Source organism: Cupressus sempervirens, chromosome 8 (genome assembly GCF_028749045.1).
Source record: "Cupressus sempervirens isolate cs-2001-9-10 chromosome 8, ASM2874904v1, whole genome shotgun sequence".
Classification (NCBI taxonomy): Eukaryota; Viridiplantae; Streptophyta; class Pinopsida; order Cupressales; family Cupressaceae; genus Cupressus; species Cupressus sempervirens.
In genome coordinates, this window is record NC_143125.1 from 718,924,989 (window position 1) to 718,936,811 (window position 11,823).

The window sequence follows — 11,823 nt, forward strand, 5'->3', positions numbered from 1 at the left end:
TAATGAATGGTTCGTACGGCACAACACTTGGTGAAGGTTTTGCAAATGGGGTTGCAAGCTTTGGGTTTAACTGTGGAGGAAACTTCGTAGTTAAGCGTGCTCAGGCTGGAGTAGTACTGGGATGGGTGACCTCCCGGGAAGTCCCGATGCTTCACCCCTGTGAGCATCACCTAGATCCAATGAGTGCTAAGTGTTCCATTTATTCTCATGAGAGATGGATTCATGTTGAATCACTACTCATGAAACATGGGTCATCGAGTTTGACTCAAAATCACACAGTTAAATACTGATATTCACATCACAATTTGACTAGCTGTGGAAATCATCTCCTACTTATCAATTGATGAGCTTAAGGGGCTTTCTAATGAATGGTTCATAAGGCACAACACTTGGTGAAGGTTTTGCAAATGGGGTTGCAAGCTTTGGGTTTAACTGTGGAGGAAACTCCGTAGTTAAGCGCGCTCAGGCTGGAGTAGTACTGGGATGGGTGACCTCCCGGGAAGTCTCGGTGCTTCACCCCTGTGAGCATCACCTAGATCCAATGAGTGCTAAGTGTTCCATTTATTCTCATGAGAGATGTATTCATGTTGAATCACTACTCATGAAACATGGGTCATCGAGTTTGACTCAAAATCACACAGTTAAATCCTGATATTCACATCACAATTTGACTAGCTGTGGAAATCATCTCCTACTTATCAATTGATGAGCTTAAGGGGCTTTCCAATGAATGGTTCATAAGGCACAACACTTGGTGAAGGTTTTGCAAATGGGGTTGCAAGCTTTGGGTTTAACTGTGGAGGAAACTCCGTAGTTAAGCGCGCTCAGGCTGGAGTAGTACTGGGATGGGTGACCTCCCGGGAAGTCCCGGTGCTTCACCCCTATGAGCATCACCTAGATCCAATGAGTGCTAAGTGTTCCATTTATTCTCATGAGAGATGGATTCATGTTGAATCACTACTCATGAAACATGGGTCATCGAGTTTGACTCAAAATCACACAGTTAAATCCTAATATTCACATCACAATTTGACTAGCTGTGGAAATCATCTCCTATTTATCGATCAGTATCAAGTCAAATCGAAGCTTCAAAACGAAATAAAATGCAATTTCTAAATGCAAAAATCACAAAACTATCACGAAATTTCACGCGAGATTCATGAAATCTTGCGCGAAGGCATTCAGTTTCGCGTGAAAACATTCAGTTTCATGCGAAATAGTTATTTCTTCGCGCGAAGAATCTCATCTTCATGCGAAAAAAGAGCTTCTCACCGCGAAGATAGATCTGCCCGCGCGAGAAAAGAGATTATTGCGCGAAACACGAATTGTCTCGTGCGAAGAAACTCCATCTTCGCGTGAAACCAAAATTGTCCCACATGAAGATCCTCCAGCCACGCGAAGAAACAAAGTATCTTGTTTATTTGCGCGAAGAAAGAAGATCTTCGAGTGAGAAGAGATCTATCTCGCGCGAAGAAAGAAGATGTTCGCGTGAGAAGAGATCTATCTCACGCGAAGAAAGATTTGACCCCTAAGAAACATCCTAAAACATGCAATAAATGACCTCGAAATGTGTGAAAACAAAAGTACGAAGTTGGGAAATTGATGAATCACTGGTGGTTCATAGTCTACTGGCCGGTTGTGTCATCTGGAGCGCTCAAAATGATGATATCTCACGTTCACTGCCATGTCTCTATCAGAGCTCAAAATCACTACAGGACAAAAGCACAAATGAATTGAAAATGACCCTTAGAGCCCTTATATAGGTGTTAACCAAATTTTTCAAAGTGCTCAGATTTGCGCAAAAATCACACCCTGGCTAATTGGACTGTTCTGGATCCATTTTCGGGATCAAACTCGAAATCTGACACACCTAAGAGCCTCAAAAATGCATTTTAAAATTTTAGGGACCGATGTGATCGAACGCTTGTGCAGCCCAAATCTTTCTGATGCTTTGTGATTCTTGGAATCCTTTCAACTTTACATTCTCCATATTTTCAAAAAAAAAATTGAAAATAGTCAACTTAAGTCAACTGTGGCTAAATCTGGTCAACTTTTGGTCAAACTTGGTCTTTACGACTTCGCAATCATTTCAAATCAACCCTGAATCTTGATTAGATCGTTCTGATCTCTTCTATATTCTGTTGAATCTCAAATTTCTTCTGTATCTATTGCTATATTGCTTCACATCTATTTCTGGTGTGTCATCTTTTGATTTCGCTCCCGAGGGGGCAGGATGATTACATCATTAAATACTTATTGCTCGGGGCATCTAGTTCCCATCTTATGTCCTTGTCACTTGGGGCATCTTGTTCCCTTCTATCTGGCATCTCTGCCATCTATCTTATCTTTTCATCAATTGATCAACCTTATAACAACTCTTCTCAGAGTTCGATAGATGGGTATTGGGGCAGTTTAAACCCCGACTCCTGAGGATCAAGCCTCGTTTTGGGGATGATTCTATGACTCATGATTGGACCTTGTTATCTTTTTTTTCAATCTCTTGGGTATCTAGGTGTTCTATCTGGATCCTTGAAGGTTAAGCTCCATTTTGGAGATAGTCTTCTAAATGCTTTCAATCTCAGGTATCTAGGTGTTCTATCTAGATCTTTGAAGATTACACTCTGTTCTGGAGATAGTCTTCTAAATGCTATTATTCTTAGGTATCTAGATGTTGTATCTAGATCCTTAAAGGTTAAACTTTGTTCTGAAGAAACCTTTTAAATCCTTATCAATTTCAGGTATCTAGACGTTCTGTTTGGATCCTTAAAGATTATGCTCTGTTCTGAAGATAGTCTTTTAAATGCTATCAATCTTAGGTATCTAAGTGCTCTATTTGGATTCCTTAGGATTAAGCTCTATTCTAGAGATAGTCCTTAAAAGCTTATCAATTGGTCTCTCTGTCATCAACTTCGGAACCAATTTCATCTTTGCATCATGCTTTCTGGTTTTCTTTGAATTGAACGTGTTGTTCGCACATTCATTCAAAGAGGGGCAAAATGTAATACCCCAAAATTGGCTCATTGCCATTATACCAATTCTAGTCTATTTTTTATAATTTCTAAGTCCTATTCTAATAGGCAATTCTCATTCTGCTATTCGCTACTTGACTTAATTGTCAGATGCAGAAAAACCTTAATCTGCATTCATCATATTTCTTATTTAATTCCTATAGTACGTACTCATATTAGTCACATTAAACCTACTTGATTTAATTATAATTTAATTATTAAGTATTTATACCTTAATTAAATTAAATTATATCCTAAGGCTAATGTACTATAGAATTAAATTTATTTAATTTAATAAATACGCCTATCTTGATTAATTAAATGTAATTATTTAATTAAATGGGAAAGGTATTTCTAATTAATTAAACAAAATTATTTAATTAAATGGAGTACTTACTTCTAATTAATTAAACAAAGTTATTTAATTAAATGGGAAGCCATTCCTAATTAATTAAATGAAGTTATTTAATTAAATAAGAAAAGTGTCTCTAATTAATTAAAGATTATTTAATTAAATAGAAAAATTAATTATGAGAGCATATCTCATTTTATTAAATTAAACATATCAACAAAATCTCTCTTCAGTTCAAAAAGGGAAATTTCCAGTTCATTAATGATCAAAAATGAGTTAAATCAGTTAACTCCTTTTTCTACTCAAATTAAATTAGTTAACTCCTTTTTCTACTCAAATTAAATCAGTTAACTCCTTATTTTACTCAAATTAAATCTGTTAACTCCCTTTAATTTGGGAATCTCCCTTTATGACTGAACCTCATCTTCAATCCTGACCGTTGATCCGAATTGATCTCAACCGTTGATGGATTTCAGGAAAGTCTATTTAAGAGATCCTCATCTCTTCATTTTAGAGGATGAATTTGGAGAATTTGCATCGAATTGCTGCTGGAATTTATACTCACATTTGCTCATATTTTTACATACATCTTGCATTCTTAGTTTAGATTCATCTAGCTTAATAATGCATACATTTTTAGTTTAATGTCTTTTATTTCTTAGATTAATTTCTTGTACTTCATCTAGATTACTTGCATATTCATATAGCTCAAATTGCATTCAAATCCTTCTTTCTTATAGGGTCTGGTTGCCTACACCTTGATTCTGAGGATATTAACAAGCAAAATCCCTTTAGATAGAAGGCAACAGGTCATTTTGTCGGCTGATTTTTGGATGAACAATCCAATGTTCATTTCAAGATGAATTTGCATACAATGACCGTGTTGAAGTGTGTGTGTTAGCAGAGGCCACATATTCACGCATACACTAACAGGGTTCATCCTGTTACAAGGAACTTATATATTAGTACGTCATTTTGTCAGTATCATCCCCATGAGAGTTTTTTCCACTAATCAAGGCCTTTACTAGTTAACAAATCTAGTGTTATTGTGTATGGTAATCCTTCTATGGTTGTTGCACTTATTATTTACATGTTTTGGATTTAATAAGAATATTGAGAGTTGTTTTAATCTCATAATTGTTGCACCCCCCCCCCCCACTTCTCATTTATCTTGGTGGAATTTACTTTCTATTAATTAATATCAAAGCATCAAGTCCTTAAAGGAAAAACTTAACAGCTTAAGGAGATCTATGGTGAGTAATCATTTCAGCAAACAAATTTAGAAGTTTAATGGATTTAACTATGACAGTTGGAGAAGATGGAGACACATTTTCTATGCATGGTTCTAGGATATTGGTTGATCACTAAGAGAAAGAAGGATGTGGTTGATGAAGATAAGCTTGACTCTTGTACTAAACCTCAGAGAGAGATGTTTATGTTTATGTTTATGTGCTTTCTAGAGAAGCGCTCTTAACAACTCTTCTTGAAAATGAGTATAGTTAGGTAAAATATTTAAATTTAGCTCATGAAATTTGGAAATCTTTGGAATCTACAGTTGAAGGTGATAAGCATGCTAGAAAGGTTAGACTATAGAATTGGATATGTTTATTTCAAGATGCTAAGATGATGGAAGATGAATCTATAAGAGGTTACTTTGGAAATATATCAAAGATTGTTGTAAAAATTAAGGCTTGTGATGGGACAAAGGATAATGATGAATTTATATGGAAAATATTGAAGACTTTGACACTTGCATACAAATAAATAGCATAGATGATTGAGAAAATTATTTCCTGCACACCTAATTTCACAAGGGAGACTCTTCTTAGGAGATTAGTATCAGTTGAGATGTGGACAAGATAAAGTGGAGAATTACTTAGAATTGAAACTGCTTTTAGTGCATTAATTGTTTGACCTACAATGACAAGAAGTTCTAATACAAGTGGAGATTATGCTAGTAGCAGCCAAGGAAAAATAGGAGAAGATAAGAAGATTGAAGAAGGTCCTACTTATCTAGAGAGAACCTAAAGGTACAAAAATATTTCAATTTTTTACAAATAATGAGTAAGGTCATTATTCTTCTAAGTGCACTAAAAGAGAAAGAAATTTTAAGAAGAATCCTTATAAGCCAAGGAAATATCTATTTGCTAATGATGAGGAATTATCTGTTTGTGTGGAAAGGTTTTTGAGTGAAATTGATGATGAAAATGATAAGATAGGATTTGTTTCTATTGAGGAAGAAAGTCTTGAAAAAGAAGTTAGAGAAGAAAGAGTGTTAGTATCACAAGTTTAAAAGAAGAAATCTGATTGAATTAGTATGTGTGGTTCTTCTCATCGTATGACTTGAAATATGAACAAATTCATTGAATTCAATGGCTATGATGGTAGAATTGTTAGAGTCAAAAATAATGCAGCCTATCATATTAAGGGAAAAGGAATTATTACACTTGATGGAAAGACTAACACCAATGGTGTTTAGTTTGTTGATGGTTTGAAACATAATATTTTGAGTGTTGGATAGTTAGTGGACAAATTATATCAATTTAAATTCATAAAGAAGACATGCATTATCAAGGATAAAGATTGTACATGGACAAGACGTAATATTTTCCACTTGGCTATCAGTTTCAATTCATAGAGAAGACATGCATTATCAAGGATAAAGATTGTACAAGGACAAGAGGTAATATTTTCCACTTGAATCCTACTGAGATGACATGCTCAGCTACTAAGGTGGATGCCAGTTGGTTGTGACATAAAAGGTTTTGTCATACAAACTTTGATAACATTGTGACTTGATCAATACTACATTTTTTGTTAGAGATTTTCCTAAGATTGTGAAGCCTACTAACATGGTATGTAAGGAATGTGTTATGAAAAAGAAAAGGAAAAGTTTATTGCCAAGAAATAAGTTTAGTACATCTATGAAGTTGGAGATTATAAACACAAATTTGAGTGGTCCTACAAAGACACAATCTTTCTATGGTGAAAGGTATTTCATGATTCTTGTTGATGATTTCACTAGAATGATGTAGGTAGCATTTCTTAGAGAAAAGTCTGAAGCATTTGAGAAGTTTAAGATTTTCAAGAATAGAGTTAAAAATGAATAAGGATTAAAGATTAAATTCCTAAGATATGATAGAGGAGAAGAGTTTACTTCAAATGAGTTTAACATTTTTTGTGAATTTAATAGAATTAAAAGACAACTTTCAGCCCCTAAGACACCTGAACAAAATGGTATAGTAGAAAGGAGAAATAGATCTTTGACTAAAGCAATAAGATATATGATATTTAAGAATAATGTGGCAAATATATTTTGGAGAGTAGAAAATATAGAAGTATACACTATGAACATAGTACAAACCAAACAAGGCATTGACAAGACACCTTATGAACTTTGGTTTGGACAAGCACCATCAGTTAAATATTTCAAAATCTTTAAAAGTAAGTGTTACAAGAGAGACAAAGACATTGTATTTGATTTTATAGATAATGCTATCATACATTGTAATAACACAAGTACAATGAGTATGTCAAAGAATCTTGTCTTACATTCAAAGGAAAATAATATATCTATTAAGTATCACTTTTTAAGAGAGAATATTGCAAAGAAGGAGATCATATTGGAATATGTAAGTACAAAGGAGCAGATAATAGAAATATTTACAAAACCTTTTCCAAAAGATACTTGAGTACTTGAGAGGTATGATTGGGGTTATGCCACAACCTAATTTTGAGTAGTTAATGTAGAGATTGCATCAATCCAGTGGTAACACAACATTATTCTTTATTTGGATTGGATGCTTGATGCTTCTTCTATGGGCAAGTATCTATGTTTGAGCTTAGTGGTGCAGGACTCTTGGTAACTAGCATTTATTAATGTCTTTGGACACTTGAGCTTACTTACACAACAAATTGACATAATGATGAAAAATGTTGCCACTCAACCAACACTATCTTCTGAGACTCGATGATTACTGAATTACTCAGTCAATATTGATGGTTGGTCAACACTAACTATTCTATACGACACAAATTGTTCTATACGACACACTTTCTAATGCTTAGTCGATAATGATGCTCGATTGACACTGTATTCAACTTGGCTTATACTATCACTTGGTCAACACTAGCATCACTCAACATATTTTTCTAGTTCCTTAATCTTCTTCTCTAAAGCTTGGTTAAGCCTAAGTATTTATTCTTTATTGATAATCTCTTCTAGGATTTAACACAACTATCTTCTCCACTTAGTGTTATGAATTAAAAAAACATTATCATGTCAAGGTCTAATTGATCAAGAACCCTTCTTTTTCTCCTTTTCTCAAATTCTCTTCATTAATAGTCTTCATATGACACTCTACTCAGGTAGCAACTGTTTCGTCAATAAGGTTTGACATCAATGACAACATAACAATTGTTCCAATTATAGTTTCCAATATCTTATTCTTTCCCATTATAGAGTTTTGATTATCCTTCAAACAATATAATGATCAAAATACACAATCAAATAGAAAAAGATTAAAAAATTGCATCATTGCTTAATAACTTGAAGTAAAATAACAAATTGAAAAATAAGACAAATCAATGTTTTTGTTAGAATTTCTAGTTAAAATGATGTAATACCATGAAGACACCAAAAAAGAGACAAATCAATCATTTCCAAGCAAATGTGACAAAAAATATGTAGAATTGCTGCAACAAAACATGTGATACAATGGTGGGACCTTCAAGAAGACAAAATGACACTTTTAAGGCTATTGGGAACTTTATATATTAAGGTTTTCTAGTTTTGAATACCTAAATCCAACATTTATATTATCTCACAACCCAATTAGGTTTTAAAGATCTAAAAGCATGGATTAAGTTCTACAAAACTAAACTGAGAGAGAGAGAGAGGGCGGGGGGGGGGGGGGGGGGGGGGGATTAGGGGATAGAATGAGAGAGGGGTTATGAATATATTTAATTATATATACAAAAATAAAATATAAATATTTAATTATATATGTTGATGCAAGAGCATCCTAGGTATAAGATAAATCTTGCATCAACCAAAAATATTTCTTTTCCGTTTCTTGAATAGGGTTGTCTCAATGTAGAGTTTTTTTATGGAGGCTTGATACTTAGTAAGTTGATTATACAAGCTCAGAATGTCCTAATTTTAGAGGTGGAGATTCATCGTGGATATATTAGTCTGTCAGTTGAGGTTCATTGCCATATCATGAGTATTCATGAAGTTATTGTGGAATTTTGGTGTGAAAAATTGGCATAAAAACTCTAGGCTCAATTTTGAAGGCCTTTACAGCTTTGAATGGGCTCTAAAATGAGGTCAACCAAAGCTTGTGCTAGTCATAACCTTGTAGATCATAAATGGTAGATTCTAGAATAAGGTCATAATAGCCAATTAGGTCAACTATTCACGAGTTATGGTCTTTCAAAGTTGAGCCAACCAAATTTTCCAAAATAAATGTCATGATTGATTTGAGATGACTCTATATGTAATTTTAGGGTTGGTCAGCCTCAACGGTTAGGGTTTGATGTCTAGAAACTTCTCGAGTGGTGGAAAAATGCCTATATAAGGAATGTTCATCGATTATCTAGGAAAACTATGGGTGATAGTTCACAACTTTGTCTTGCACATTATTGTAAGGAAGGCATCCATGTGGGTTTGCATATTGTAATTCAAAATTTTGTAATTTTGCATTTGTGTCAATAATAAGAATTGTTCTCACAAATTATTGTTGTTTCTTTGTTTATGTTATGCATTTGTGGTATTAAGGGCAGCACACATCATCATATCTAAGAATATTTAATTATAAATATATATACATTAATATGTATTATACCATTAAGTCTATAATCTTCATAACCCGGTCAAGTTTTGTATATCATAAACCCAACCAGACTATGAAAGTCTAGACAATGTTAGTTTTTCTTTTAAAACCCAATAAACTTATTTGAAAATTTAAAACCGAATTGGGTTATCGCTTGGTAACAACCTAGGGAAATGACCCAAAGGCTTGGAAGCTTGTTTCCCCTCCAATTTTGTTCCTTTAGATATTTTTTCATCTTCTAAGATGAATTCTCATGTTATCTTTAAAATCACTACCATAATTTCACACATTTTCTTAACTTTCTAACCATATACTTTTTTATAGTTTTAGACAACAATAACATTGTAAACTGTAATGTCCCCACTTTAACATATAACTTAAATAATAAATAAGTATTATATATTAATATTAATATTAAAATAATAATATTTTACAAGTAATATTATATTATAATCATGTAATAATATTATATCGTATTATAATGGTAATATGAAAATACAAATTAAATAATAATCTAATATAATATAGCAACATACTATATTAATAAAGTATTATAATCTAATAATATAGTTGATATATTATTAAATTAATATATATTATAATATAAATATTCTACAAATAAATAATTTACATTTTGTGATATTAATATTAATATTAAATTTAATATAAATAAATAATTATATTATTATATTATTATAATATGATTATTATATTGAAAAGTCACAACTCTTCAAATATATATATATATATATATATATATATATATATATATATATATATATATATATATATATATTTATTGAATGAAAGTTTGTGTTAAGGATCATCAGGAAAAATACGATAGAAAGGATACAAATAAAAGGAAAAGTCATAAATAAATAGGACCCCCAAAAAGGGTTCATTACAAATGGTATCAGAGCAAAAATCCTACCAACCTGTGAAGAATCATTTATGCAAATCAATTAGAAGGAAGATACTATGGGTATCAGAGATTGCAAGAAGATAGTATACATATTCACGGGGAAGAAGAATAGAAAGCAGATCCAGTCAACATTATATTCACAATAGGAACTTTTACAAGATATTAGCAAGGATGGTATATTGTTTGGGCTACTGTAAACATTGGGTTATATCGATTAGTGTTTGTAAACACTATATCAATTCTGAAGGACTTATTCATCATTTAAAAATGGACATGGAAAAGGAGAGTATAAAACCTAATTTATTTACATATAATCTTCTGCTACATGATAAGGGTTTTGTGGGTGATATTGTTGTCATGGAACAAATTCTTGAGACTATGGAAGTAGAAGGTATACAGACATACCACTCTACAAGTCTAGCTATAGTTGCAAGAAGTTATATTCGTGCTAGGTATTTGGAAAAGGCATAAGCATTCATAAGAAATCTGGAAGATAATACTGTCAAAGGTTGGGGCTATCATCTGAAAGTTCTTCTTTTATATGTAGATATTGGTAAACCAAGTGAGGTAGAAAGAATTTGGAATGCAATTAATTCTCTTCCTCAGATTTCAAGTTCTTACTATATTGTTGGGATTCGTGCTTGGGAAAAGCTGGACAAAATTGAGAAGGCAGAAAGTACATTTGAGTAAATGCAAAATTATGGGATGAGAGTGGCATCACCAATTGCTTATTATGCACTTCTTGATGAATATGCAGGCCATAATTTGTTTCTTAAAGCAAAGAAATTTGTAAGGCGTATGTTTGATAACAACTGGATCATGTTTGAACCAAATATTTGTGAAGCAACAGTTAAAATCTATCTCAAATCAAGTGTTGTAGAAGAGGCAGATGCTTTCTTGTTAAAGTTTATAAGCAGAAACAAGTAAAGCCATATTATAAGACATTCATTGCAATATTAGATAAATATGCAGAAAAAGGAGATATTGCAAATACTGAAAAGATCTTTAATTGTTGATTAAAACTTGCTATCAGCAGATGCAATCATATGAGTGCCTTTTGCAAGCTTACATGAATGCACATGTTCCTACTGATGGATTTGAGAAAAGAATGTTGGCAGCTAAGCTTCGCCCAAATAAAAATATTAATGCTATTCTGCAACAGGTGAAAGCATTCAAGAATGAACATGTGCAATCAAATAGTTCCCATCTACTTGATTGAGCCTTTTGGTAGCATCTTTGAACCTGTTTTACCAAGTAACTGAAGTGGAGGCATAGTATTTGTGTAATATATGAACACATACTCCACATTTTCCCATAAAGATATCATGGTCCTTAACGTGTTCACCTTTTCGAATGGAAACAAGCCAAAATAGTTAATTTTTTGGTCGAATTAAAATAATTTTAGAAGGTTGATGGTTGGTATATTCAGTTTCTCTAGTAGCTTGCTAAGTGGATCCAGTTGCTTAGCTACAACAACATCACCATAGAGGGTCCCACTTGATTGACTAAGCATTGGAATATATCCCATTTGATATACATGGCATGGATTATTATTGCTACAAAACATACTCTCGGAATCTCCTTAAGGTAAGTATACATGGTAAGCCATTATTATTTAAGTTTTATTTTCATATTATTAAAATGTGTTATATAACTTCTTAATATGTAATGGGTATTCTAATAGATGTACATATAGCTGGAAATGTT

General features: G+C 32.7%; 1 pseudogene; it reads left to right on the plus strand.

Annotated features, from left to right (window-relative positions):
• Positions 1 to 10,383: 10,383 nt before the first annotated feature.
• LOC149544454 (pentatricopeptide repeat-containing protein At1g80270, mitochondrial-like) lies at positions 10,384 to 11,335 on the plus strand (annotated as a pseudogene).
• The last annotated feature ends 488 nt before the right edge of the window (positions 11,336 to 11,823 follow it).